This window comes from Dipodomys merriami, unplaced genomic scaffold, assembly GCF_024711535.1.
Source record: "Dipodomys merriami isolate MVZ:Mamm:240054 unplaced genomic scaffold, mDipMer1.0.p SCAF_1717, whole genome shotgun sequence".
NCBI classification, from domain to species: Eukaryota; Metazoa; Chordata; class Mammalia; order Rodentia; family Heteromyidae; genus Dipodomys; species Dipodomys merriami.
Genome location: NW_027203068.1, coordinates 6,180 through 33,480, shown reverse-complemented (window position 1 = coordinate 33,480; position 27,301 = coordinate 6,180). Strand labels below are relative to the sequence as shown.

The 27,301-nt window shown below is 45.9% G+C and overlaps 1 long non-coding RNA gene across 2 annotated transcripts; it reads left to right on the top strand.

The window, feature by feature from the left end:
* Positions 1-1,005: 1,005 nt before the first annotated feature.
* LOC138829442 (uncharacterized) lies at positions 1,006-26,928 on the top strand. Of its 2 annotated transcripts, none has more exons than XR_011372607.1 (3): positions 1,006-1,296; positions 6,284-6,439; positions 25,764-26,928. It is a non-coding gene; the product is annotated as an uncharacterized lncRNA (long non-coding RNA). The 2 variants fall into 2 exon arrangements; XR_011372608.1 differs by lacking the exon at positions 1,006-1,296 and adding an exon at positions 1,501-1,816.
* Positions 26,929-27,301: the final 373 nt, after the last annotated feature.

Sequence of the window (27,301 nt, the reverse complement as noted above, 5' to 3'; positions counted from 1 at the left end):
CAGGGCTTCATGTATGCTAGGCAAGTACTCTGCCACTAAGTCACATTCCCAGCCCTGAACTAATTTTTCATTTAAAAATGTACATTTACCATTTGTTCTTGCTACACATTTTTATAATGCTATTAAAACTTACATAAGAAATTACAAAATATTATTTAGAGCTTGTAAAAAGCTCTACTGTTACTAGCTTTATGTATTTTTCCATTATTTTTGTAAATGTTGGAGCAGGTTAATTCTTTTTTCTTTCCTTAAGCCTCTTTCTTTTGAAGCAATTATCCTTTTTCTAGCCAAAGTATTAGGAAACAGACAATCTTCCTTTTAAATCTAAATGACTAAACTCAAACCAATTAAGATTTCAGAGACACAAGAATCAAGGAGGTTTTAATCTCAACTTATATTTGCATTTATGACCATTGCCTCTCCAGAGGGAGAGCTGGGGAAAGTCGACCCCTACACCTTGCTTTCAGGTTGAAGACAATCGACACGGAATAGTTTAACATAAAAGGCTTTTTTTGTGTTAAACACCTTTTTGGAAAGGAGCATACAATCATTAATCAAAATCCTGCCAATTTGCATTGTTCATTGGGGAATAGGCTTTCAAAAGCCAAGGAACAAAAGAGGATTTGGTTTTCCAATCTCCCCAAAGCAGCGGCAGATTGTGAAGCAGCTAACAAGAGAAATCAGAGTACTGTACACATTATCTAGGTGTGTGTATACGAGAGAGATCGAGATCTGTTACACACTATTTATAACAGGAGCACCAACAGATGCACTGAATCCACCTGCATGCTCCCAACCCCTTTGATCTCCCCACCCCAAACTGGGATACAAAGAGGATGGGAGGAGGGGACTAGAGCGAGAGAAATGCAGCCACCTATGCAGCAGCCCCCCAGAGAAGTCCCTGGAGGTCCTGCGCCCCCCCCCAGCACTGGGGTGGGGTTTGGGGCGCCCCCAGGCTCGCCTGCTGGGGTAAAGGTGCAGGAGCTGGGTTCTGGCTTCGGTGATGTTTACTCAGTAGGCTGGCAAAAGGGCTGAGGAGCGGGAAGCTGCGCTCCCATTAGGATCAGGAGTCTCTGTGACCCGAGAACCCCCTGCGGAGCCAAGGCAGTGTGAGCATGAAGGCAGGCTTGGGGAGGAGGAGAGCCTAGTGCCGGATCACTCGTGCGCACCTTGTGCAGGTGCATCGGTGCCTCCTCCCTCTCCTTTCCCCTCCACAGCAACAGTGCATGCGCCTGTCTAGGCGAAGGCAAAGCTGAAGCGGGTGAGCTCTCCCAATCAGAGCCCGGCATTCTCCGAGTACGTATCCTGGAGCTGCCCGCACTGGGCAGCGGGAAGCGGGAAGCTAGAGGCTGGTGGCAGGCGGCGGGAGCAGAGGGCAGGCCCCACGGCTGGTGGGGGGGCGGGACGTGAGACTTGGGCATAGCCTGGAAGGCCCGAGAAAGTCCTAGGAGCTGTGTGTGAGGGAAGTTCCTTCTTTGCTCAGCCCCCAGAAGTGGGGGCTGCGGGGGGCGGGGTATTCCCCCTCCCTCTCCAGGCTCCTAGAGGCCCTCAGGTTCCAACAGTTTTCATTTGGGGCCTCCTACTCGGAGGCTGGGAGCTGCCTCTGGGGTCTAAGGACCTCTGGACCACAACGCCCCCAGAGGTAAAGGGTTCGACTGGGACGGGAGGTGTGGAGCGGAGCCGTGGGGGGAACGGGGGTCCCCGGGCTGGTTTGGGCCGCTGCGGGGCCCCATCGTTAGCCGGGACAAGCCTTCCCAGCCAGTCCTGGCCCACTGCAGCTAGATCTCGGAGGAGCATCCTAGGAAGAGAAGAGCAGGTAGGACTCCGCCTCCCCACAGTCAGCCCCTAGGGGCATAGCCACGCCATTCACTCATTCGTTCATTCCTCATCATTTGTCATTCATTTGTCAGCCTTTTGACCTTTTGGCTGATATTTCACGTTTTTAGGCCAAACTATTTTATTAGTCTATTACTCTTGAACATTTTGTGTTTGTGGTAGACTTTACTTTTTTTTTTTTTCAGGTTGTGGGGCATGAACCCTAGGCCTGGTCACTGTCCCTCAGCTCTTCAGCTCAAGGCTAGTACTCTAGCACTTGAGCCACAGAGCCAATTCCAGCGTTTTCTGCTTATGTGGTGCTTAGGAATTGAACCCCAGGGCCTCATGCATGCAAGGCAAGCGCTCTACCAATGAGCCACCTTCCCAGCCTGGAGACTTAGTTCTTGGTACTGTGTTGTGTCTTCTCCTTAGTCTCTTTATTTGAATAATTTTTTTAAATCCCCAGTGGTCCTTTCTGAGGCTTGCTTAGTGGGAGCAGAGACAGAGCACACTGGTATTTTGTTCCTCTTTTTAGTCTTCAGGATGTATTTTTTTCTTTTTTCTTTTTGTTGGCCATGATACTTGAGCTCCAGGCCAGTGCGCTGTCCCTGAGCTCTTCAGCTCAAGGCTAGGGCTTTCTACCACTTGAGCCACAATGCCACTTCTAGCCTTTTCTGTTTATGTGTTGCTGAGAAATCGAACCCAGGGCCTCATGCATGTGAGGCAAGCACTCTATGGCCAAGTCACCTTCCCAGCCCCTTCAGGATGTCTTTGTACGTTCAAAATGTCAATAATTATTTCATTATTTCTTTCCCCTTCAACAAATCACTTCAAGTTTTACCTGTTCCCTTTCTTAATCAGGAATAATGTTTTTCAGAGTTCTAGGTTAAGTAATAAAAACTGAAGGACAGGAACTTGATATGGCTGCTGGATGGGTGGGTTGGTAGTACAGAGTGATGGGAGGGGTGACTGATCAAGACTCAGTGTACAAACAAATGTACATGTAAAACTATAACCCTTTTGTAGAATCATTAGAAGATAAAAATGAAAAAAAATTAATAACAAAAACCCATTGTCTTCTTAGAATATTAGATTTCTGTGAATAGACGTTCTCGTGGTTTATTAGTATTTGCATATATTTGGATGCTGTGAATTATTTTCTCTCTGTTTAGTATATTTACCCAGAGATTCCTTAATACTGAAGTAAGGTAAATTGGCTCTATATAAGTTGAAGTATCTCCTATAGAAGAGGTTTCTAGGAAGTAGGCAGGCTAAAGCAAGTGACAAGTTCTCTTTCCTTCTTCCTTTTTTTTTTTCTTTTGTCAGTTGTGGGGCTTGCACTCTGGGCTTGGGCACTGCCCCTCAAGGCGAGTACTATACCACTTGAGCTACAGCGCTACGTCTTGTTTTCTGTATGTTTATTGGAGATAAGAGTCTCATGGCCTTTCCTGACCAGGCTGGCTTTGAACTATTCAGCCTCCTGAGTAGCTAGGATTACAGGCGTGAGCCACCAGCACCTGGCTCCTTCTTCCTTTTATCTTTTTGCAAGAAGGCCTTTGAAAATTACCGTAGATTATATTATTAAAAGGTAATTTATGAAGAAGGCCTTTTGTACACATTAGTAAAAAAGATTTTTATAGAGATATCTCTATGATCAAGAGAGTTAATCATTATTGTTCTTTTCTATGTTGGTATTGGGCTTGAACTCAGGGCCTGTTGCTCTTACTTAGCTTTCTTGTTCATATATGGACCTCTACCACTTGAGCCTTGGCCCTACCTTTTTTGCTGTTTTTTTAATTGAAAGACCCCAGACTCACTGGGATGCTTTCTTCAACGGGAGGGCACCCCAAGAACCAAGACTCCAAACCAGCAGATGCAACAAGCAAGAGGATTTTATTAGGCGTTTGTGCAAACGGTCTCCCTGTCGAAGGCAGACTGGAAGCCCCGAGCAGAGGTTACAGGCACTTTTAAAGACAAAAACCACAGGATTAGCATAAGACCCCAGGCTCCCCAGGATTGGCTCAGCTCTGCACAGGAAGTTTTGTAACACTTGTTGAAAACTAGTTGGTTCCCTAAGGGGGGGGGGAGGCTTCTCTGGAGGGGAGTCCACATAGTTACAGGCTCCCTAGTTTGCTGGGCTCACCAGATGGTCTTTATTTTGAGCCCCCTTGCTGAGAGTTTCTAAACAGGGCGTTAGAAGAACATATCTATGTTTGCAGACCCTGTCCCTGGGCCGGCCTGCATCTGGACTTTGTAACTTTTTAACTTATTTCTGGGAGGGGAAGAGTCAGTGTTAGCGCAAGCAGGTTTACAGAAGCAGAATTAGCAGTTAGCATATTAAAATGGACATGGCCCATATAGTAAAATGGACATAGCCCCAATTTCAATCTTTCATTTATTATTATTTTTTTGAGATGCAGTCTCAAAGACTTCTGACCAGGATGGTTTTAAATTTTAATTGTCCTCTTATCAGTGAGCCACCAGTGTCAGCTGAATTTTCTTGCTTTTGTTTTTTATTTTTGTTTATCAGTGAGAGTTTACCTGTCGAGAGAGATAACTGTAGTTTTCTTTCCCAGGACTTGCTGAATTAAAAAAAAAAGGGGGCATTTTAAATTGTATATTTTATTGGATTGTTAGCTTTTCAAAAAAATTTTTAGGGCTAGGAAGGTGGCTCAGTGGTAGAGCACTTGCTTTGCATCCCTGAGGCCCTGGGTTCGATTTCTCAGCACCACATAAGCAAAATGAAAAAAGATGGAAGTGGCGCTGTGGCTCAAGTGGTAGAGCACGAGCCTTGAGCTGAAGAGCTGAGGGACAGTGCCCAGGCCCAGAGTTCAGGCCCCACGACCGGAAGAGCTGGCCCTCAGCTCTTTAGCTCAAGGCTAGTGCTCTACTACTTGATCCACAGCGCCACTTCCAGCTTTTTTCATTTTGCTTATGTGGTTCTGAGGAACAGAACCCAGGGTCTCATGCATGCAAGGCAAGTGCTCTACCACTGAGCCACCTTCCCAGCCCCTTTTTGTTTTATTTCTTTTTCATGTTTTTTTTTTTTAATTTCTATTGAGGAACGCTGAATAAAAGAAACCACAAATCACCATTGGACCTTTTATTTGGGAGTGGTTTGGACTTTTCAGTTGCAATATAGTTTTACAACTATCTGGTTGGGCAGAGGGAGTAGGTGACTAATGCCTGTAATCTTAGCAATTCCTGAGGTTGAGATCTGACTCTCTTGGTTCAAATCCAGCCAGGAGACTTGTTACTCATCTACAATTAACCACTAAAACGGCTGGAAGTGCAGCTGTGCGTCAAGTGGTAGAGTGCTAACCTTGAGCCCAAAAACTCAGGCCTTGAGTTTTAGCTTCAGGACCAGAACCAACAAAACAAAACAAAAAACTTCATTAGGAGTAGCTGCTTGTTTTTTTTTTTTTTTTTAAAAGAAATAGAATTATCTGTCCTGCAGTTGGGTACTACATATTCCATTTCCAAGTTCAAACATAATTTGTTATTATTTTTCCACAATTATTATTTTTTGGATAACTTTTCTTATAAAATATTAAAAGTAAATACCTGTTCTTTCAAGAAGGATCATGTTTGTGGGTTTTTTTTTTAATGTTTTCGTCATTTTTGCTTCCAATGCTTTTTTTGGTCCATTGTGGGGCTTAACCTTGGGTACTGGGTGCTGTCCCTGAACTCTTTTGGTCAAGGCTAGTGCTCTCCCTCTTTGAGCCACAGTGCTACTTCCAGTTTTTCTGGTAGTTATTTGGAGATAAAAGATTCTCATGGGACTGGGAAGTTGGCTCAATGGTAGAGTGCTTGCCTCACATGCATGAGGCCCTGGGTTTGATTCCTCAACACAACATAAGCAGAAAAAGCCAGAAGTGGCGCCATGGCTCAAGTAGTAGGGTGCTCGCTTTGAGCTGAAGAGCTGAGGGACAGCGCCCAGGCCCAGAATTCAGGCCCCACGACCAAAAAAAAAGTCACATGGACTTTGTTGCCCAGGATGGCTTTGAATTTTTATCTTCAGATCTCAGCCTCCTGATTAGCTAGGATTACAGGTGTGAGCCACCAGTGCCTGCTGCTTTATAAAAATAAACCCTTCTTTGAAAAAATCCCTTGTGGGGCTGGGAAGGTGGCTCAGTGGTAGAGCGCTTGCCTTGCATACATGAGGCCCTGGGTTCGATTCCTCAGCCCCACGTAAGCAAAAAGTAAAAAGCTGGAAGTGGTGCTGTGGCTCAGGTGGTAGAGCGCTAGCCTTGAGCTGAAAAAGCTGAGGGACAGTGTCCAGGCCCAGAGTTCAGTCCCCACGACCGGACCAAAAAAAAAAATAAATAAAAAAAAATAAAAAATCCCTTGTTTGTTATACAATAATTTAAAAAAAATTAGCAACCAGCCTATAGATCCAAAGGAAAATAATCAGTTCTTTCAGGATTCAAATATAAACTTGCTGTTGTATTGTTTATTATATTAACAGACTTTAGTCCACCTAACCTGTAACACAGACATCTTGAACAATTTCAATCGCCAATAAAGAACTATATCATTAAGAAACAGTGGGGTATTTTTAAGGAGTTGCAAGACTTACCATGAGTGTAAACTCTTCAAATAGTGCCACTGGTGATACTCAAAGGTAAGCCTCCAGTCTCTTTTTTTTAGTTGAAAAATGCTATTCGTTGCAAGGAACAAGTAATTGTGACTGTCAGAGCTAATTGGAAGAATTTTGATGGAAGCATAAAGGAAGTAAAAATATCTTGAAATGGAGCAAACAGGATGATGGCTTATAAACATAGCTCTGGGTCCAGAGATTCTATAGGGATTATTATGCTTCTTTGTGAACTTTATTAACTCTGTGTATGTGAAGTTTGTCCTGAGACTAGAGCTTTGGTTGTTCTTTTCCATTACTCTAAATCTTTTACTTGTGTCTCTGCTTATTTCCACTTGGGTTTGGCCATTATTTCATTTTGCCATAATGTCTGTGATTCTAATTTCTCTTGTTCATCTCAGTAGCCCTAATTGCTTCTGCTTAAGCATTCTTTTAGTTTTAGCTCTACTGTTAATTGCTCTTGTACTTTATCTCTCAGTTTACATTTTGAGAAGATGCATTTAATTGCATCATTTGAAGGTAGAATGAGATTTTTTTTTCTGTTGGCCATGGGGCTTGAACTCTGGGCCTGGGTGCTGTCCCTCACCTCTTCAGCTCAAGGCTAATGCTCTACCACTTGAGCCACAGCACCACTTCTAGTTTTCTGGAGGTTTATTGGAGGTAAGAGTCTCATGGACTTTCCTGCTTGGCTGGCTTTGAACCGAGATCCTCAGATCTCAGCCTCCTGAATAGCAAGGATTACAGGTGTGAGCCATCAGCGCCCAGCTTGCTTCATCTTTTTTGTATCATAGATTCCTTTATACCTTTGAGTAAGGTGATTAATTTTAGTTCATTCACCTATGGTAGGTGGAGTACAGTATTCTAAGGTATTACAAAACTGGGCCCTTGAGGAGAATTTAACTTTCTATTAAATATAGTTTTAAAAAAGGTAAGTACAGAAATTGAACCTATATATGTAGAACTTTTTTTTGTCAGTCGTGGGACTTTGAACTCTGGGCCTGGGCGCTGTCCCTCAGCTCTTCAGCTCAAGACTAGTGCTCCACCACTTGAACCACAGCACCACTTCTGTTTTTTTGGTGGTTAATTGGAGATAAGAGTGTCATGGACTTTCTTGTCTGCACTGGATTTGAACCGTGGATTCTCAGATCTCAGCCTCCTGAGTAGCTAGGATTACAGGCGTGAGCCACTGGCACCTGGCTATGTAGAACTTTTATAGTCACATAACAGAAAAATTCTGCTAAATCTAAAATAATTGGGGATTATATTCTGTATATTTAATTCTGTTTTCAAAATAATTTATTTAAAAGATATTCTAGGGCCTGGGAAGGTGGCTAAGCAGTATATTGCTTGCCTTGCATTCATGAGGCCCTGGGTTCGATTCCTCAGCACCACATAAGCAGAAAAAAGCCAGAAGTGGCGCTGGGGCTCAAATGGTAAAGTGCTAGCTTTGAACTGAAGAGCTCAGGGACAGGGCCCAGGCCCAGAGTTCAGGCCCATGACCGAAAACAAACAAACAAACAAACAAACAAACAAACAAATAAATAAATAAATAAAATCTTTTAAAAAAGATATTCTACAAGCCAGGTGCAAGTGGCTAATGTCTATTATCTTAGCTACTCAAGAGGCTGAGATCTGATAAATGTGGTTCAGAGTCAGCTTGGGAAGTCAAATCCATGAGACGTTTATTTATTTATATTCTTTATTTGTTTTAAATTTATTCTGTAAACACTGTATAGAGGAATTACAATTACATGGGCAAGATAATGAGTACATTTCTTTTTATTTTTTTGTCGGTCATGGGGCTTGAACTCTGGGCCTGGGCGCTGTCCCTCAGCTCTTCACCTCAAGGCGAGCGCTCTACCACTTGAGCTACAGTGCCACTTCCAGTTTTTTGGTGGTTTATTGGAGATAAGAGTCTCACAGTCTCTCCTGCAAGGGCTGGCTTTGAACCTCGATCCTCAGATCTCAGCCTCCTGACTAGCTAGGATTACAGGCGTGAGCCACCAGCGCCCGGCAATGAGTACATTTCTTATCAAGCATTGTAGCCTCCTCCTTTGTTTCCCCTTCCCATACCTTCCCAACCTCCCCCTACCCCGCCCAGTTAACCAGCAAAAAGCTGGAAGCAGAGGTATGGCTCAAGTAATATATTACCAGTGTGAGGAGGAGATTGCTGAGGGATGCTGAAAGGCCCTGAGTTTAAACCACAGTAATGGCAGATACAAACTGCAGAAGCATCATGAGGGTTGGGAGGGGATAGTCTTTTCTCATACTTAATTTGGCAAGGATAGATCTAGATGGTATACATGTTTGAATGTAATCCTACTTCTTAGAGTTTACTGCCAATAATATTTTGGGAAATATTTGTCCAGACTTTTTCCTACAAAAGTATTAATATATTAATGGTACAATAGTTCACATTAGTTTCATTCTTTTTTAGTTAGGAAAGGGAAAATGACTAGAAATCTTTCATATTATTAGTGGCTACAGTATTCTTCATAATTCTAGAATTTGAAAAAAAATTATTTAAACTACCAGTAACATATACATTTGTCTTTTAACAGATTCTAATTCATATCATGGAATATGTAGTATTTGTCTTCTTTCACTGGACATATTCTTGAGCTTTATCATGTTGTAGCCTGTATCAAAATGTTACTTCTTTTTTTTCTTTTTTTTTTTTGTCGGTCATGGGGCTTGAACTCTGGGCCTGGGCGCTGTCCCTCAGCTCTTCAGCTCAAGGCGAGCGCTCTACCACTTGAGCTACAGCGCCACTTCCGGTTTTCTGGTGGTTTATTGGAGATAGGAGTCTCACAGTCTTTCCTGCCCGGGCTGGCTTTGAACCGCGATCCTCAGATCTCAGCCTCCTGAGTAGCTAGGATTACAGGCGTGAGCCACCAGCGCCCGGCTAAAATGTTACTTCTTTTTATTGCTGAACATTCTATGGTATGGATATACTACATTTTGGTTATCTATTCAGTAGTTAGTAGGTGTTTGAGTTGTTTCCACTTTTTTTTTTTTTTTTTGTCAATTATGGGGCTTGAACTCTGGGCCTGAGCACTGTCCGTCAACTCTTAAGCTTGCTCTACCACTTGAGCTACAGCACCACTTTCGGTTTTCTGGTGGCTTATTGGAGATAAGAGTTTCATGGACTTTCCTACTGGGGCTGGCTTTGAACAGCGATCCTTAAATCTCAGCCTCCTGAGTAGCTAGGATTACAGGTGTGAGCCACCAGGCCTCTGCTTTGTTTCCACTTTTGACTTCTATGAACATTTGATACAATTCTTATGTCAGCAGGGGGCCTGTGGCTCACACCTGTGATCCTAGCAATTTGGGAGGCTGAGATCTGATGATCATGATTGGAAGCCAGCCTGGACAGGAAAAGCCATGAGATAACTCCAATAAGGCACCAGAAAACTGCAAGTGGAGCTGTGGCTCAAAGTGGTAGAGTTCTAGCCTTGAGCACAAAAAGCTCAGGGACAATGCCTAGGTCCTGAGTTCAAGGCCCATGACCATACCCCTCCCCCCAATCTTTATGTTGACATGTTCTTTCTCTTGTTGAGTTGATTCTTTTTTTTTTTTTTTTTTTTTTTTTTTGAGTCCAGTAGTGGGGCCTAAACTCTGGACTTGGGCGCTGTCCCTCAGCTCTTCATCTCAAGGCTAGCACTCTATCACTTGAGCCACAGTGCCACTCCTTTTTAGTCAATAAGCCTGGCATGGTGGTGCATATCTGTGATCCCATCTATGGTATAGCTTAAGTGGGAGGATGCCTGGCTTGAATGAGACTTGGAGTTTAAACAGTTCTCATTAGAGGAACTGTTATCTGTGCTGAGGTTTGAATTCAAGTCCTTATGCATGCTTAGCTGGCATTCTGCTGCTTGAGCCATGCCTCCAGACTGGCTTTTTTCTGGCTATTTTGGAGATGTTGTCTCTAGGACTTTCCTCCCCACGCTGGCTTCAAACCTTGATGATCTGGATCTTAACCTCCTGAATAGCTAGGATTTAGTGTGTGTCACTGGCACCTGGCTGGAGGGTCTCTCCCAACTCCATTGTCTGATATTTTTCAGCATTGAACACACATTGAATTATTTTCTTCAGAATGTCTACTTTTATTTCCTTTAATTATTTCTTTTCTTCCAGAAAGGCATTATAGGTTAAAATGACATATCATGGAGCCAAACTGTGAAGTATGAATTCAATTTGTCTAATATTAGTCCTGTTAAGTAGGGCAAATGACCTTATTTTCCTGATTTGTAAATCAGGGTCATAATGGTATCTCTCTAACAGGTATCTATCTAGCAGTGTTAAAAAGATTGAATTTATGAGGCTGGGACTGTGGCTTAATGGTTGAGTGTTTGCCTACCATGCATGAAGCCCTAGGTTTGATCCCTCAGCAGGTACCATATAAACGAAAAAGCCAGAAGTCGTACTGTGGTTCATGTGATAGAGTATTATCCTTGAGCAAAAGAAGCTCAGCGACAGTGCACATGCCCTGAGTTCAAGTCCTAGAACTGGCAAAGAAAGAAGATTAAATTTATATGTTTAAAATGCTTAGATGAGATTTTTCTCCCTCCCTCCCTCCCTCCCTCCCTTCCTTCTTCCTTCTTCCCTTCCTTCCCTCCCTCCCTCCCTCTCTCCTTCCCTCCCTCCCTTCCTGACTCCCTCCCTTCCTCCCTACCCTTCTGTCTCTCGTGCTTTCTTTTCTTTTCTTTTTCCATTGGTCATTGGTCATGTCTTGAACTCAGGACCTGGGAACTGTTCCTGAGCTTTTTTGTTCAAGGCCAGTACTCTACCACTTTGAGGCAGAGTTTCACTTCTAGTTTTTAGGTGGTTAATTGGAGATAAGCATCTCAGAGACCTTCCTTGTGGGGCTTGCTTTGAACTATTATTATCAGACCTCAGGCTCCTACGTAGTTAGGACTACAGAAGTGAACCACCGGTGCCTGGCTCAGATGAGTGTTTGTAAAGCAATATTGCTTTTTGTTAGCAATTTAGGTTATGGTTATTATTATTATTATTATAATTATTTGGTAGTGGGGTTTGAACTCAGGGCCTAGGTGCTGTCGTTGAGCTCTTTGCCTCAAAGCTAGTCCTCTACCACTTTAACATGGTGCCACTTTTGGCTTTTGAGTGGTTAATTGGAGATAAAAGTCTCCTGGTGACTTTTATGCCTGGGCTAACTTTGAACATGATCCTAAGATCTCAGCCTCCTAAGTAGCTAGGATTATAGGTGTGAGCCATCAGTGCCTGGTCTATAATCACATTTGATAATTCTTTCTATAGATTTTTTTTGTTTGGTCATGGGGCTTGAACTCTGGGCTTGAGAGCTGTCCCTGTGCTCTTCAGCACAAGGCAAAAGCTCTACCACTTGAGCCACAGCACCACTTCCTGTTTTCTAGTGGTTTATTGGAGATAAGAGTCTCACGGATTTACCTGCTCGGGCTGGCTTTGAACTGTGATCCTCAGATCTCAGCCTCCTGAGTAGCTAGGATTATATAAGGTGTGAGCCACCATTGCTGGGCTTCTATATCGACTTTTAACCTCAGTGGTCTTCTTCTTTTTTGTTGTTGTTGTTGTTGGTTGTGGCGCTTGAACTCTGGGCCTGGGCACTGTCCTTCAACTCTTCAGCTCAAAGCAAGCACTCTACCGCTTGAGCCACAAAAAAAAAAAAAAAGTAGCATCTCATTTTGTGTGAGTAAACAGAGGATTTTTTTTCTTTGGCGATCATGTGGCTTGAACTCTGGGCATGGGCGCTGTCCCTCAGCTTGTCCTGTGCAAGGCTAGCAATCTACTACTTGAGCCACAGTGCCACTTCTTGTAAACTGCTGATTTGAACTGTCAGAGCAGTGCTTCCTAGCCTCAGTTTTGTGTTGGTCTCTTGTGTAAGGTGTGTAAGGACCAAGGCCTTACCCAGTATTCCCACTTCCAGCTTTTCCTGTTGTCTGTCTGTAGAGGACTTTGTGTATTTATGAGTTTTTCCTGCCAAAAGTTTTTGCTTTTGTATCTTAGTCATTCTCTGGCCTCTGAAATCTCAGTCATATGAGTGTAGCTCATGAGGACAGCCATAATGTGTGAATTTGAAGACACTGTTCTTAATGGCTTGCTCAGCGAGTAGCATCTTTTGCAGTACAGCTCCAACCAGAAGTAATGGAACGCAGAGGGAGTCTAAGATCCAGACTGTTACAGAGAGGTTATTTCTCTAGATACAGACAAATGCATCTCTTGTCTGGGACTGAGACAATGTTCATTTTACAAGCTTTTCATATGATTTTGATTCCGATGACCCATGAGCCACTGTTTTGGAAAACAGTATCATTCCCCAAAGATCGCATGTAACAAGAGGGTATCAAAGGACCTCAAAGGAATTAGGGGCTCTAGTATTTATTTAGTACCAGTTTTCTTTTTTTTTTTTTCTTTTTGTCAGTGGTGGGGCTTGAACTCTGGGCCTCATTGACCCAAACTCTTCAGCTCAAGGGTAGGGCTCTGCCACTTGAGCCACAGTGCCACTTCCCATTTTCTGGTGTTTTTTGGGAGATAAGAGTCTCATGGACTTTCCTGCTCAGGCTGACTTTGAATGGTGATCCTCAGATTTTAGCTTCCTGAGTAGCTAGGATTAAAGGTGTGAGCCACTGGCACCAGGATACTTAGTGCCTGTTAGAACTCTGGCACTGAGGGCTGGGAAGGTGGCTCAGTGGTAGAGCGCTTGCCTTGCATGCCAGAGGCCCTGGGTTCGATTCCTCAGCACCACATACGCAAAAAGAAAAAAGCCGGAAGGGGTGCTGTGGCTCAAGTGGTAGAGTGCTAGCCTTGAGCTGAAGAGCTGAGGGACAGCGCCCAGGCCCAGAGTTCAGGCCCCACGACCGGACCCCCCCCCAAAAAAAAAGAACTCTGGCACTGAATTTGGCATGCAATAATCTTGTTACTTTAACTTGTGCAGATTCCATCCAGTGTCCTTTGGCTGAATTGACTTTTTAGGAAAACATTTTTTAAATTTTTTATCTTTATTGAAAAGATGATGATCTGGGGTATACACTTACATAAGTAAGGTAATGGATACATTTGTTTTTAAATAGTGTTAACCCATCCCTATTTCTCCATGTTACCCATCCCTAGTCCCCTTCCCCACAGTTGTAAGGTTCATTTCCAACTTAGTGCCAAGTGAGTATTAATGTTGCATTACTTCATCCTTTGTCCTGCTTTTTCTGTGATTCCCTTTCTTTTCCAAAGAATGAATAAATTTATATAAAAGACACAAGGTACAGAAAACTATAAGAGGAAAAAAATAATAACTACATACAAGATATGAAAAGAGCCTCTTCTTTCTGATTCCTGGAGTTCATGTTGTTATGTTTCATTATATGTGGTCCTATGCACTTAGCAATTTGGGGTATTGAGAGCTTGTTACAGAATATCATAGACATATTGTAGTTCTTACAAATGAGGCAAACCATGGGTCATTTTTAAAATTATTGTGAAAATGCTGTACAGAGGGGTTACAATTACATGGGCAGGGTAACGAGTACATTTCTTATCAAGAATTGTTGCCTCCTCCTTTTTCCCCTTCCCATCCCTACTTACCCCCACACCCCTACTCCCCCACCCCCACACCAGCCAAAGTTGTAAAGTTCATTTTTCAACATAACGACTTGTACATATCATTGTAGCAGTGGGTCCTCCTGTATCCAGAGTTAAATGATTTGTTTTTTCCTTTCCTCTTCACAAATTATACCAACATCAAATAGAGTGAAAGCAGGGGTTATACTGTGGGGGAGGGACGTACAAAGCAATAAAGAACTCATCTTATGTAACAATCCCAAGAAAGGAAAAAAAAAAACATTTGAATCCTTATCTTGGAGTCATTTTGCATAACATCAACTTTTCTGATCTTTTCTGCTCGTCTACCTCACCCCAGTTAAAATGGCTATAATCAGGAACTTTAATAACAACAGATGCTGGAGGGATGTGGACAGAAGGGAACCTTACTGCATTGTTGGTCTGGTGTAAACTTGTTCAACCACTTTGGAAAGCAGTATGGAGGTTCCTCAAAAGATTCCACATAGAGCTTCCCTATGACCCAGCAATCCCACTTTTGGGCATTTACCTAAATGATCACAAACAAGGACATTCTAAAGCTGCCATGGGTCATTTTTAAAATATATATTTATTGTAAGATACATGGGTCAATATTTAATAGAACCAGATCTCATAGACTATGAAATAATTCTCCTATAATCTATTAGTCTCAAATACCCAAGCACCTCTTTTTATTTATATAATACACATACTGAAATGAACTCCAAAGATATGGAAATAACTATCTTTTTTCTTAGTTTTTTTATTTATATGATGACTCTGTGTTCTTTACCTTATAGATAGTGTATTCACATGAACATCTGTGGAAAGGGAGGGGAGGGCATAGAATCTGAGGGAAAAGGGTGAAAAAGTGTGGCAGTGGAGTGTACTAAACATGGATGAAAGCCAACTATGCAACTCGTGGGTGCAGATAGAAGAGAGGGAATGGGAGAGGATGAGGGAAACAGATGATACTCTATGTAAGGAAATGTATTTATTACCTGGTGAATGTAAATGTAATCCCACTGTATATCACCTCTAAATTAACAAAGTAAATAAAAAATGTAACCAATTGCAAATATTAAAAGGTGGCAAAAGCAAGGTTCATTTCTGTCATCCTTGCTACTCAGGATGCTGAGATCTGAGGATCACTTTTCAAAGCCAGCCTGGGCAGGAACGTCTGTGAGACTCTTCTGCAATTAGCCACCCAAAGAAGCTGAAAGTGGAGCTGTGGACTGAGTGGTAGAGCACTAGTCTTGAACACAAAAGCTCAGGAACAGCACCCATGCCCTGAATTCATGGCTCAGAACTCACACACACACACACACACACACACACACACACACACACACACACACACAACATGGCAAGAAGTGTATCATTAGATTTTTTGGTGGGGCCACCACCCTGCTTTGACCATTTCATGGTCTCTTCAGGCTCCTGCTCTTCACCTCTTTGGACACTAGGTGGCAGTGCTCCCCCATAATAACCCAATGGCACCAAAGTTTAGGGGCTTTTCTGAAGTCTCTCCAGGTGGTTTGCTCATCCTTACATCACCCAGATATAGCAAGAATCCTGTCAAGATGGCTTAGTAAGAATCTCACCATCAAAACATGATTCACTTTAATATCTTCTTAAAGAAGATTTTTGAAGTTCTGTGCTAAGAGGAGCAAAGACCAAATATATTTCCATCTACCACCCGTCAATTCATCCATCCATCATCCATCTATCTACCCATCCATCCCTCATCCATCTCTCCACCATCTGTCCATCCACCCATCCATCCATCATTAATCCAATCCCATTTACTCATCAGTCATCCATAATCCATTCACCCATCCAATATCTACACATCATCCATCCACCCACCCAATCTATCCATCTATCATCCATGCTCATCCATCCACAATCCACCCATCCATCCATTCACCCACTCAATTCATCTATCATCCATCTTTCTACCCTCCATCCCTTATCCTCCTCTTTACCATCCGTTCATGCATCAATTCATCCTCCATCTGTCCACAATCCATCCATCCATCCATCCATCCATCCATCCATCCATCCATCCATCCATCCATCCATCCAAACTTGGAGCATTTCTTTTTCTCAGAAAAGTGCTATATGAATTTATTTTTTAGGTATAATATGTTAAAGATTCGTGTCATTTAGGAGAGAGCGTGTTGAACACTTCACATCCTCCGGGGAGATAATTGGTATCTCTCTAGGGACTGGTGGGGTGAAGGCTGGGGATGGTGGCAGGAAGCACTGGCACACCAGCAACAGTTTTAATTAAGTTTTTTTTTTTTTTTGGTCAGTTGTGGGGCTTGAACTCTGGGCATGGGGATTGTCCTTCAGCTATTCAGCTCAAGGTGAGCACTCTACCACTTGAGCTACAGCACCACTTCTGGCTTCCTGTTGTTTCATTGGAGTTAAGAGCTCACGGACTTTCCTGCCCGGACTGGCTTTGAAACGTGATCCTCAGATCTCAGCTTCCTGATTGGCTAGAATGGAAAGCTTGAACCACCAGTGCCCAGCTGCTATAGATACTTTTTCAGAAAGTCCTTGCAATTTTGCCCAGTGTCAGCCTCCGACTGAGATCCTTCTACCTATGTCTTCTCTGTAAATGGGATGACAGGTGTGCCCTGATGTGCTCAGCCCCTCTCCCCTTTTGCAGATGGGTTTCAGGAAGGAATCTAGACTCACTGCAGTCATGTCCTTGGCATGACCTTAACTAAGCTCTGCTTATCTTGCACCTCTGAATTTGGATTCACCATCCAGCCTTCTCTTCCCAGAGAGGTTGTTCTGTGAGGCTAGGTGAACCCTTAGGGGTTTGTTTATCCATGAGGAGTGCTGAGCTCCAGGTCACAGCACTGATCTCTAGGTGTATAGGTCCTGTCCTTGCTGGAGTTGGAGTAACACCATCTTGTAGCAAGTCATTACTTAGCTGTTGGACCAGGTGAACTGCAGCACACAAGACCTCCTTCCCTTGGCTGGATCCTGGGTGACAGCAAGCAGGGTGCAAGCAGGCCATCCCATATTCCACCTGCAGCTACTCTGCGGGCTTGACACTAGGTGGTGCTCTGACCTAGATTCTGTTAAAGACAGAGTCACAGGAGAATTTAGGGGTGGTAGTATATGTGTGTCTGTCTTCCAGGGTCCTCGTGATGACTCTCTGGGTGGTACAGGCTAGGGGCTCATAGCTGTCTCCTGCTCTGTAAGTAACCCCTACTAAGACGTCCAGTCTGCCCCTTTGGACCCAGCTCACAGGCCCCCAGCTCTGTGCAGAGCTTCCCAGGAAGTTCACACCACGGTCTGCCCTTCCACTGGCAATGCATACAGGGCCTTGGGCTTACCTGGATGGCCTTCCAAGTGGCTCTGTCCCGGGGCATCCTGAGGATCTGCTGAAGGTCAAACCCCCTGCCCAAGCTCAGGGCTACTCTCTGACTCACCAGGCTCCCTGGGAGAGAGACTGGCTGCCTCAGACCAGGCAGGCCCCAGGTTGTGGCCATGGCAGGGGGAAGGACCCAGCCACAGGGTAGAGGCCTGTGCTGCCTTCTTCACTGATGCCCCGAACACCTGGCTTCACCATTGCCTCTGGCCCAGCCCCATTTCCTCTGGGTGTTGTCCTGTCCCCTTTCTTCACCTTTGTGGTGGCACAAAACCATTCTTCCCGTCACCAGCATCACCAGTGAGGGGCATGTGACCTAAGCCCAGCCAATCACAGCACTCCAGCCCCTCTCAAGAGTGATTGGGGACTGGGAAGGTGGCTCAGTGGTAGAGTACTTGCCTAGCCTGCATGAGCCCTGGGTTCCATTCCTCAGCACCACATAAACAAACAAACAATAAAAAGAGTGGTCCAGGAGGTGGGTGTGTGCCCAAGAGGAGCCAATAAGAATGCCTCTGCAGACCCAAGGTGGGCCAATGGGAATACCTCTTGTTCACCCATGGAGGGCCAATGGGCATTTCTCCTGCAGACCCAAGGAGGACCAATGGGAATGCTTCCTGCAGACCCAAGGAGGGCCAGTGGAAATGCCTCTGCAGACTCCAAAGCTCCTGCAAAGACAGTCTGGGATTCCAAACTGCTTGGTCCATGCTTGCCACGAGTCAGACCAGTGGCAGTTGGTGTCATGGCTGAGGTTTGAAGGTGGGAACTGAATCCCAAGTGAGGAGAGTGGGTCTGTGGTGTGGATTAATGGAACAGAGTTGGTCAGGTATGGCAGGAGGGCTCCTGAGGTTGAGGTTCACCTAGGTCCTGCTCTCTGATCTGGCATCTTCTGCCATGGCCTGGTGCAGCAAGTTTGCCCTTGACCTTGAATGCTGGAGAAAGAAACTTCCATGTCTTCTAAACCAGCCCACCTCATGTATCATCATGGTAGCTCGAACCACAGGAAACAGTCCCCAGCATCCGTAAGGGAAGTGTAGATAATGTGAACATAGAGCTGTAAAAAACCCTGGGGGAATCTCTGTCCAAGGGAGACTGGAGGAGAGGGAAGAAGACTGCTTTGTTCTCTGCCAAGCTCAGGCTGGACTTTCGGGGCCAGCACTCCTCTCCAAGGGTGGTCTGTGGAGCCATGGAACCTTCCAGCAGGGCTGGTGACAGTGGCCTTTAGATCCCCCCTCAGCTGAGGTCCTCTGGTGCCTGGGGGATGGGCCCCAGCTGCTTGACATCCTGGGAAATCTCAGCCTGCACTCAAATCCTATATCCTATTTATATCGCTGGGAAGGTAATTTATGCACTCATGTAAATTCCTTTTTACTGCTGAGTTTTGAGTAACAGGTGTGTAATTATTTCCAGCTTGCCTTTCAAGACAATTCTAAACCGCGGGCTGTTAAGACCTTAATATTCTTCAGGGTTGCCAGGGATGGTATTTTTCCTGGATCAAATTCATCCCCCCTGTTGGGGCTGACATTATTGGGTTACAAATTTTGCTTCAGGAGGCTGGAAGGCTTAGCCGTGCGTGTGCGTGTGCGTGTGCGTGTGCGTGTGCGTGTGCGTGTGTGGGTGGGTGTGTGTGTGGGTGTGGGTGTGTGTGTGTGTGTGGGTAGGTGGGTGGGTGGGTGGGTGTGGGTGTGTGGGTGGAACAGCCAAGGCTGGCCCTGGCCCTGTGTGTATTGCTATTTTTTATTTTTGCAGCCTGGTCTCTTCTTTATTGAGTCATGGATATTCCTTGCAGACCTACTATGAGCACAGTTCTACGAGGATTGTGTAACAAGTGCAGCAGCTAATGAACCTTAGGGAAGATTAGTTGTGGGCACAGAGGGATGGGGACGAGTCCTGAGGCTTGAACTCAGCGCCTGGGCACTGTCCCTGCAGCTCCTAGCCTGGCTGACCCTGGCTGATGTCTTGGCCTTGGGCTTCAGGGTTCTCAGCTGATAGTTGAAATGATATGGGCCCAGACAGTTGGCGTCCAGCCCTGCCCCGCTTCCCAGGAGCAGTGGGGCATGGGGCGTAGATGCTTGCCAAGGCAGCCCAGCTGGCTTCCAGACACCAGCTCTGCGGTGGGCTGGGCGTGGGCCACAAGACCCAGGTGCCCCTTGGGGAGTCTGGGCAAGGCCTGAGTCCCAGTCCCGAAAAGGCCCAGGGCTGACAGCTTGGCCAGCAGCCCCACACCATGGGCAGGCAGTGGAACCTGTAAGAGGCACGGCCTAGAGGCGGAAGTGATGGTATTGGAAAAGTGGCCTAGAGACCCCATGCATTTGAGTCGTGGCCTAGAGGGAGGAAGTAAGAGCATTGGGGTCTAGAGAAGAAAGTAAGGCCATAGGGGTGTGGCCTAGAGAAGGAAGGCTAATGGGGGCGTGGTCCACAGGGAGGAAGTGAGGTCATTGAAACTTGGCCGGGCAGGGGCTGTTAGGGGCCTGGCCCTGCTTTTCCTCTGTCTGTCTCCAGTGGGGGTGAAGCCATTTTGCCCCACCTGGTGATCTCCACCAGGTGTTCTACCCCTCCACAACCCAAAGCAACAGGGCCAAGTGGGCCAGAACAAAAAGAAACCTTTCATCCTGTAGGCCAATTGCCTCAGGTCTTATGTTACAGATGGGAGAATGAGGAGCACATGGGATAGCATTGGATCAGGGTGTGTTTTGGGATACACACATACAACATGCAAGCACACGCAAACACATGTATGCACACACAAGCATGCACACATGCACATGAGCATATATACATCCATATACACATGTGCACAGACACAAACACACATACAGTTCATGCACACACATGTACACACACGGAGGCTTGTTTCCTCCCGCCCCTCCCCCCATTTCCATGTTTCCCTTCAGCTCCTTGTCGGTTGCATTATCAGGAACTGCTTGATAAAGGAACTCTGTTGGATGATGACAAAAATTGATTTCCAATTCCCTGCAGAATGAGTTCATCATCACAGTGGCACGAGCAATTTAGCTTAGACTCCAGGCCTGCCTGGGATTATAGCTCACACTGACAAGTCAAGCCCCTGGAGGGTTTTCCTGTGAAGCCCCAGGAGGATTTTGACAGGGAGGGGAAAGAGACATTCTCAGAGGGGTTTGTGTGGGGGTGTGGCCAGAAGGGCATTGCTGCTTCAGGGCCCCTCTGAGGCCACTGGTGGGAAGTAGTCTCCCAGGCTGCCTTCCATGGAGCTGTGGGAAGTTGAGTCCTGCTCAGCTTGATCACTCAAATGTGCAGCTGAGAGAGAAAGGATCAGTTTCTTCGGTATAGGAAGCCCTCAGATGGTGTCCGTGGAGGGTTAAAGGAGGTTTTCAGGAGTTTGGGAAGTGGCCTGCATGGCCTGGGCCACTGACTATGACAGGCCAGCTGATTGGTTGAGACCCCATCTCAAAGATAATTGGAGTGAAGAGAGCTTGGGTGTGGCATGAGGCCCTAAGTACAACCTCAGTATGGCCCGCAAAACATTTCAGACAAGCCCATTTAAATGTGTGTGTGTGTGTGTGTGTGTGTGTGTGTGTGTGTGTGTGTGATTCTGCTCGCCCTGGTGCCCTGTAATCCTAGCTATGCAGGAGGCTGAGATCTGAGGATCGAAGTTCGAAGCCATCCTGGGCAAGTAAATCCATGAAGTTCTTATCTCCAAATAACCACCTAAAAGCCAGAAGTGAAGCTGTGGCTCAGGTGGTAGAACACTAACCTTGAGCAAAAAAAGTGAAGGGATAGCACCCAGGCTCTGAGTTCAAGCCCAAGGACCAGCCAAAAAGAAAAAAGAAAAATGACTAATTCTCATTGTGCATCAAGTGACAGTTGCTTCAAAGCCACTTTTGTTGGGCCCACAAATGAACTAAAAGTGGGGGCAGAGTCTCATACCTCTAACTCATGTTGTATGTGTCTCTGCTCTGAACCATTTTTCCAGCCATTGCTTTGCAATCACTTTAGGGTTCAGGAAGGACCAGACAAATTGATAATTTGACAAGGGATGAAGCCACCACTGAGGGCCAGCAGAGCTCCTCAGGACAGATCACCCCACAGGACACAGGATATGCTCATCCTGACCAGCTGAGACAGCCATCATGCCTCTCCAGAATCCACCAGAAACAAGGACCAGAATGATCACCACCTAGGCCACACAGGGACTGGTGGCCATTTTAACTTGGCATACCTTTGTCCTCAAGTCTCCTTATTTTTTATTTTTTGCCAGTCTTGGGGCTTGAACTCAGGGCCTGGGCACTGTCCTGGAGCTTCTTTTGCTAGTGTACTATAACTTGAGCCACAGCACTGCTTTTGTTTTTTTCTGTGTATGTGGTACTGAGGAATCAAGCCCAGGGCTTCATGCATGCTAGGCAAGCACCCTACCACTAAGCCACATTCCCAGCCAAAGTCTCCTTATTTAACTGAAGGCAAATGTCTGTACCCCAAAAATAGCTGATGATGTGCCCAAGCTGTTTTCCACCCCATCGCCACCATGGAAGAATTGTCCTTTACATGCCCCTCACCGTGTCCCTTTATTTGGAGTGGAGCTCTTGTGGTTTGGATCTGGGGTGTAAAACACTGGTTTCCAGAGGACAGCTAGCCCAAACCAATCAATGGGTGGGTGGATGGATTGGTGGTGATAGGCTCCCATCTTAGTAGCCAAGGTAGTGTGGTTGTGCCACCTTATTTGCACTGATTAGGTAGATGCATGATTGGAGATTACCACATAAATAGATACTATGATTGTAGCACCCAACATTCAACAGTTGGTACTCCATGTAACAAACTCCCTGCCCATGATGCAGGGGGTGAACATCTGCTTGGATCCCTCCCATCCTGCCACATGTGCCGAGCTCTGGGGGCAGTGAGCAGTGAGCAGTGTCAGTGTCTGTCTATGTCTCAGGAGAGCCAAATTCCTAACTCCACCACCCTAGTGGCTGGAATTGCAAAATTACAGGATATATGCATATATATCTACATATATATGTATGTGCCATATACATATTTATGTATATATATACACATATATATGTGCGTATTTGAGCTTCAGTTTGTGGGAACAGCCAAGACCAGTTACTGGATGATGGAAGAGTTGTGTTGGGGGCAGGGCACCTATGGCACCTTCTTTGTCCTGTGGCCAGATATTCCCAGGGGCTGAGACCCCTACTGGGCTGTCACTTGGAGCCACTGCTGGTCTCCTTCCCATGGGGGATTCTGCAGGATGTTGTGCCCCTGTGTATGTACGTAGGGATGGCAGTCATGCTGTGGTCTCCTGCCACTCATTTATGCTCCTCTGGAGCCTCCTTTCCCAGTGTGGAGAGCCTGAGAGAACTCGTTGAAGTCAAAGGCACTTGGACTAATGGCATAATTGCTCTCTGAAACCATTTGCAAAGTAATTATTGACTATTTTTAGGTTGATCTAGCTTTTTTTTTTTTTTATCCCCACTAAGTAATGAAGCTTTGCTTGGGGTGATGGGGTGGGGAGCAATCATATACACACACACAGTTAGACAGAACAGAGGTCCACTCTTTGCCACCGTTTTCTTTTCTACCTGCTTTAATGCAATAGCAGAGATGAAACAGCACCCTCCCCGCCCCCCCAGCCCCAAGCCAGCGGGTGAGTGAATGGGCCCCTGGAGACCTCTGTGTTCTTAGCCCTGCTAAGGGACATTTTTGGTATTAAGATGCACTTTCAAGAAACAGCAGCTGGAGAACTTGCTGAGACTGGCAGTTCCTGTAAGGACAGGAGGTCCTTGAGGCCCCGAGGTTAGAGTAATGAAACCCAGGAATTTTCCAAGTTGCTCTCTTGAGACTCTCCCTCCCCCACCAGGGGGCTTCCTTCTTCCTCTACTCCCCATCCTTCTATGCCCTGAAATCCTGTCCTTCATTTGCTCGCTGCTCACAGCAAGCTAATGGAGACACATAGTACAGTATTCACATTTAAAACATAGTTATTAGTGCTCCATTAGGATAAATGAGGTCTGTGGAAAACCAGCCCATGCATTTCGGTGTCTGCTTAGTGTATCCATTGTGCCCGGATGGGGTCCTCGGAGCCACTGCCCGGGGAGAAGGGGTGAGCTCTGCCCAGAAGAAACTCCATGTGCAGGGGTTGGTGATGGGAACCAGGGTCACACAGGGGGGCTGAGACTGGGGTGAGCTTGGTGGTCAGAGCCCATGGCCGCAAACAGCTATCAAGGAAGATGGTCACCTTTTGGGGAATCAGAAGTGCTCTGACTGACCCATGGCAGTGGGTCAGGAGTTAGGAGAGTGTGGCCATGGAGTGACAGTGGGTATAGATTCTGGAGCACCGTGGCCATGGCAGTTGGTAGGCATCATCCTTCACAATGACCAGCAGGGCCCTGGCTCCTCACATCCGAAGAGCCAGGTGCAGCTGCTCATCACCTGACCCCTCTTGAGACCATGGATCACCACCTGACCTCTCCTAAGACCACGAACTGTCAGTCCACTTCTGAAGCCACCTTTGGCCAGTTCTGAACGTACTGGTGACCAGGCCCTGCTTTGCCTCTGCTTGCCTCCTCTCCTCCCGCCCTGATTCTTTCTGTTGAACCTAAAGCAAACATCTCTCTCCAAAGATGGCCGAAGACATACAGAAGAGCTGTCATTATCCATTACCTGACACAGACATCCCTTTTCTGCCCTTCGCTACATGTCTTTATTTGGCTCAGAGGAACTAGTGGCCCTATGGAATGTGGGGCTCCTGGTGCTGTGGTTGGGGGGCCCTGACTCTGGTTTAAGCACTGTGTGACCTTGGGAGATCCAGGGTCCAAAGTGACCTTCATACTTTATCCTTTCTCCTCCCTGGGAGCTCACGGAGCCGCTTGCTGATGGTGCTAGAATGGGCTCAGCCTGTCTCACTGCTTATGGTGACCCATCCTGAGGAAGAGGGGGGGGAGGCAGGTCTGTGCTTGATAGCACTCACCAGAAATCCTAGCACTTGCAAGGCTGAGGCAGGAAGATCAAGAGTTCTAGGACAGTCTGGGCTACTTATGAAAGTCTGAAACATCCTTCTGTCAGGGAGTCAGCTGAGCCTGCCTCTGGTCTGAACTATACAGGATCCCTCAGTCACTGGAGCTTTCCTCCTCCTCCTCACCTCCCTTCTCCTGCTCTTTGTCCTCTTCCTCTTCTTCCTCCTTCTTTGTGCCAGTCCTGGTGCTTGAACACAAGGCCTGGGTGCTGCCCCTTAGTTATTTTTTTTTCATTTGGTCAAGGATGATGCTCTACCACTTGAGGCACAGTTCTACTTTCAGCTTTTTGGTGGTTAATTAGAGATAAGTGTCTCATGGACTTTCCTGCCTGGGCTGGCTTCAAACCGTGATCCTCATATTAAAGCCTGCTGAGTAGCTGGGATTACAGGTGTGAGTCACAGGTGCCCTGGCTGTGTTTTGACATCTTAATGGAGTTGGTAGAAGGGTACTAACTACTTTTTCTTCTGATTTCTGAGTTTGACACTTTTAATATTCATTAAAAATGATACGATTTCCTTGTTTCTGCATCTCTCCTGCCTCAGGGGGTCTATTTGCATTTGTAAAGTTCCAGAGTCCTTGGCAGGTTTCTTCCATTTGGAAATAAGGTGCCAGGACCGTTGTTGCCCTATGTAAGTCCCACATGTAGCCTCAGCTCTGAGTTATGACTCAACAGCTCCATAAGGAGTAGAAACAATTTATAATGATGAGATTTATCATGGAGATAAATGGCTACCACTTGTTAATGGTGAGATTGATTGCTGTAAAATTTATCTGCTCAGTGTCTTTTGTTAGTAAGGCCAGGGAGATTGCACAACTCTTAATCCCTTCTCAAAAAATCAAGCTGTCCCCTATCCTCAGTGAGGAGCCCAGGGGAGATGTCCAGGAAGAACATACATCGATCAAGACTTTCCAAGGGTACCTTAAGTTATTATTATTATATTGTGGTGGTACTAGGATTTGAACAGGGCCTCGCCTGCTCAGCAGATGCTCTACTTGAGCCATGTCCCAGTTCTTACTGCTTAGGTTAAGGATGGGGTGTTTACTTTTGAAATAGGGTCTCATGTTGCCAGGGCTGGTGTGAACTTCCTATTTGTATGATACTCCCACATGCATAGCTGCCACTACAACCTGCTTATTGATTGCAATTGTGTGTGTGTGTGTGTATCTGAGCTAGCTTTAAATTGTGAGCCTCCTGATCCCTGTTTTTCAAGTAGGAGCCAGATCCCACCCAGCTGTGACATCCTGGATGGATGAACCCATTGGTAGAGTCAGAGCCCTCACAATCCAATCACTTATCAAGGCCCTGCCTCCTGACAGTTCATTCAGCTATGATGTCTGGTGGATGAGCCCATAGGTGGAATCAGAACCTCTATGACCCAATCATTTCTCTCATCTCCAGATGGCAGCAAGCTTTCAACCCAGGAGCCTTTGGACCCTATTCATGCTTCCCAGATGAAGAAGATGACATAAAGGGATGGCAGAGATGTCTGGTTGCAGTCCTAATGCACCAGTTGATCAAATTAAGAGGACAACAGAGATAGGGACTCAGAGCTCTAAACCCAAGGAGTGGAAGGATCTATCCTGGAACCATCCACTAACAGATTTTGGCTGAGTGAGAAGTTAATGTCTGCAGTGCCTAGCTGCTTTTATTGGGGATAGAATCATGCATTTGGGGCTGTAACGGAGGTGGGGGGACCTATGGAAGATGAGGCATAGAAAACATTCCACCTGCACATTGCAAAGTTCGGGCCAATGGCTCCTCTTTCTCCTCTCACTGAGAGTCAGCCTTTGGATGGTCGGCTGGGGAAGGAATATCCAGTGTCACCAAAAGGCCAGAAAATCCCCAAGCCAAATCTCCTCTATCAGGTTGATTATTTTTCTTCCCATAACTAGTAGCAGGTATTTGGCTGTGTCCATTAAAAGCCATTTCATGTTCCCTTGACAAAGGAGATTTTTATTTAGTGCTGTAAGATCAATAATGAAGCATCTCATGTGAACTATTAAAATGGGAAATGTTTGCTGGGCTGACAATTGTGCTATCAATACATACCGAGTAATACATTGAGGACAGCCAAATGGACCAATAGCTCTTATGGAAAAGGCTTAGCAGGGCACCCTGGCTGGGACGCAGCTGCCGTGCTGGCCTTCGGGGCTGCATTTGGAAGAGTCCTCCATAGATCCCCAGCAGTCCTCCATCTCAAGTGGGGTGGGACATGGCTTTGGCTGCCTGAGCTGCTCACACGCATGTTTTCCATGTGGTGGAGAGCTGTGTAGAATAGACTCCTCTCCTTGCCTTCTCAGGGAGGCCTAGAGCAGTTTCACTCTGGACTGCAGTGTCCATCTTGGCCCATGCCCCTAGACATGATGTCCTGCCTTCCTGCCCCTGTGCTCAGTGCCTGGGACTCCAGACCTGCAGACCCTCTGCCCCCTAACTTCCCACCAGTCTGTCATTGACTTGCCTCTGAATCTATAGGTTTTGTCTCCTAATTCTTAATAAAATGTTTCCAGGACTTTTCCTCCACTTCTGTCTACTGAACACCATTTTTTGTAAACCCTCTTCTCTATCCTCCTCATCACCACTCCCACGTCCCCTCCCTCCTCTCCCAGTGATAGGGCTTGAGAAGTCCTAGCCCTGATTGTTTGGTCAACTTGACTGGATGGAGAAACTTGGGGGAGACTGGGGAGGCTCACTTCTGCCCATGTCAATGATGGATTTTGAAATGATCCAATCATATCAGGGTGATGATCGTGAATGGATTCATCAGATCATGATGTGATCAGTGTACATCTGATCATCAGTGGATTCATCGGATCATGATGTGATCAGTGGATCTGATTATTGATGGATTCAGGATTTGATTAGACCCTTGGGAGCTGGTGGAAATGACGGGGTCTGGGTGGAGGAAGTGGGTGGCTGGGAATGTGTCCTTGGAAGCT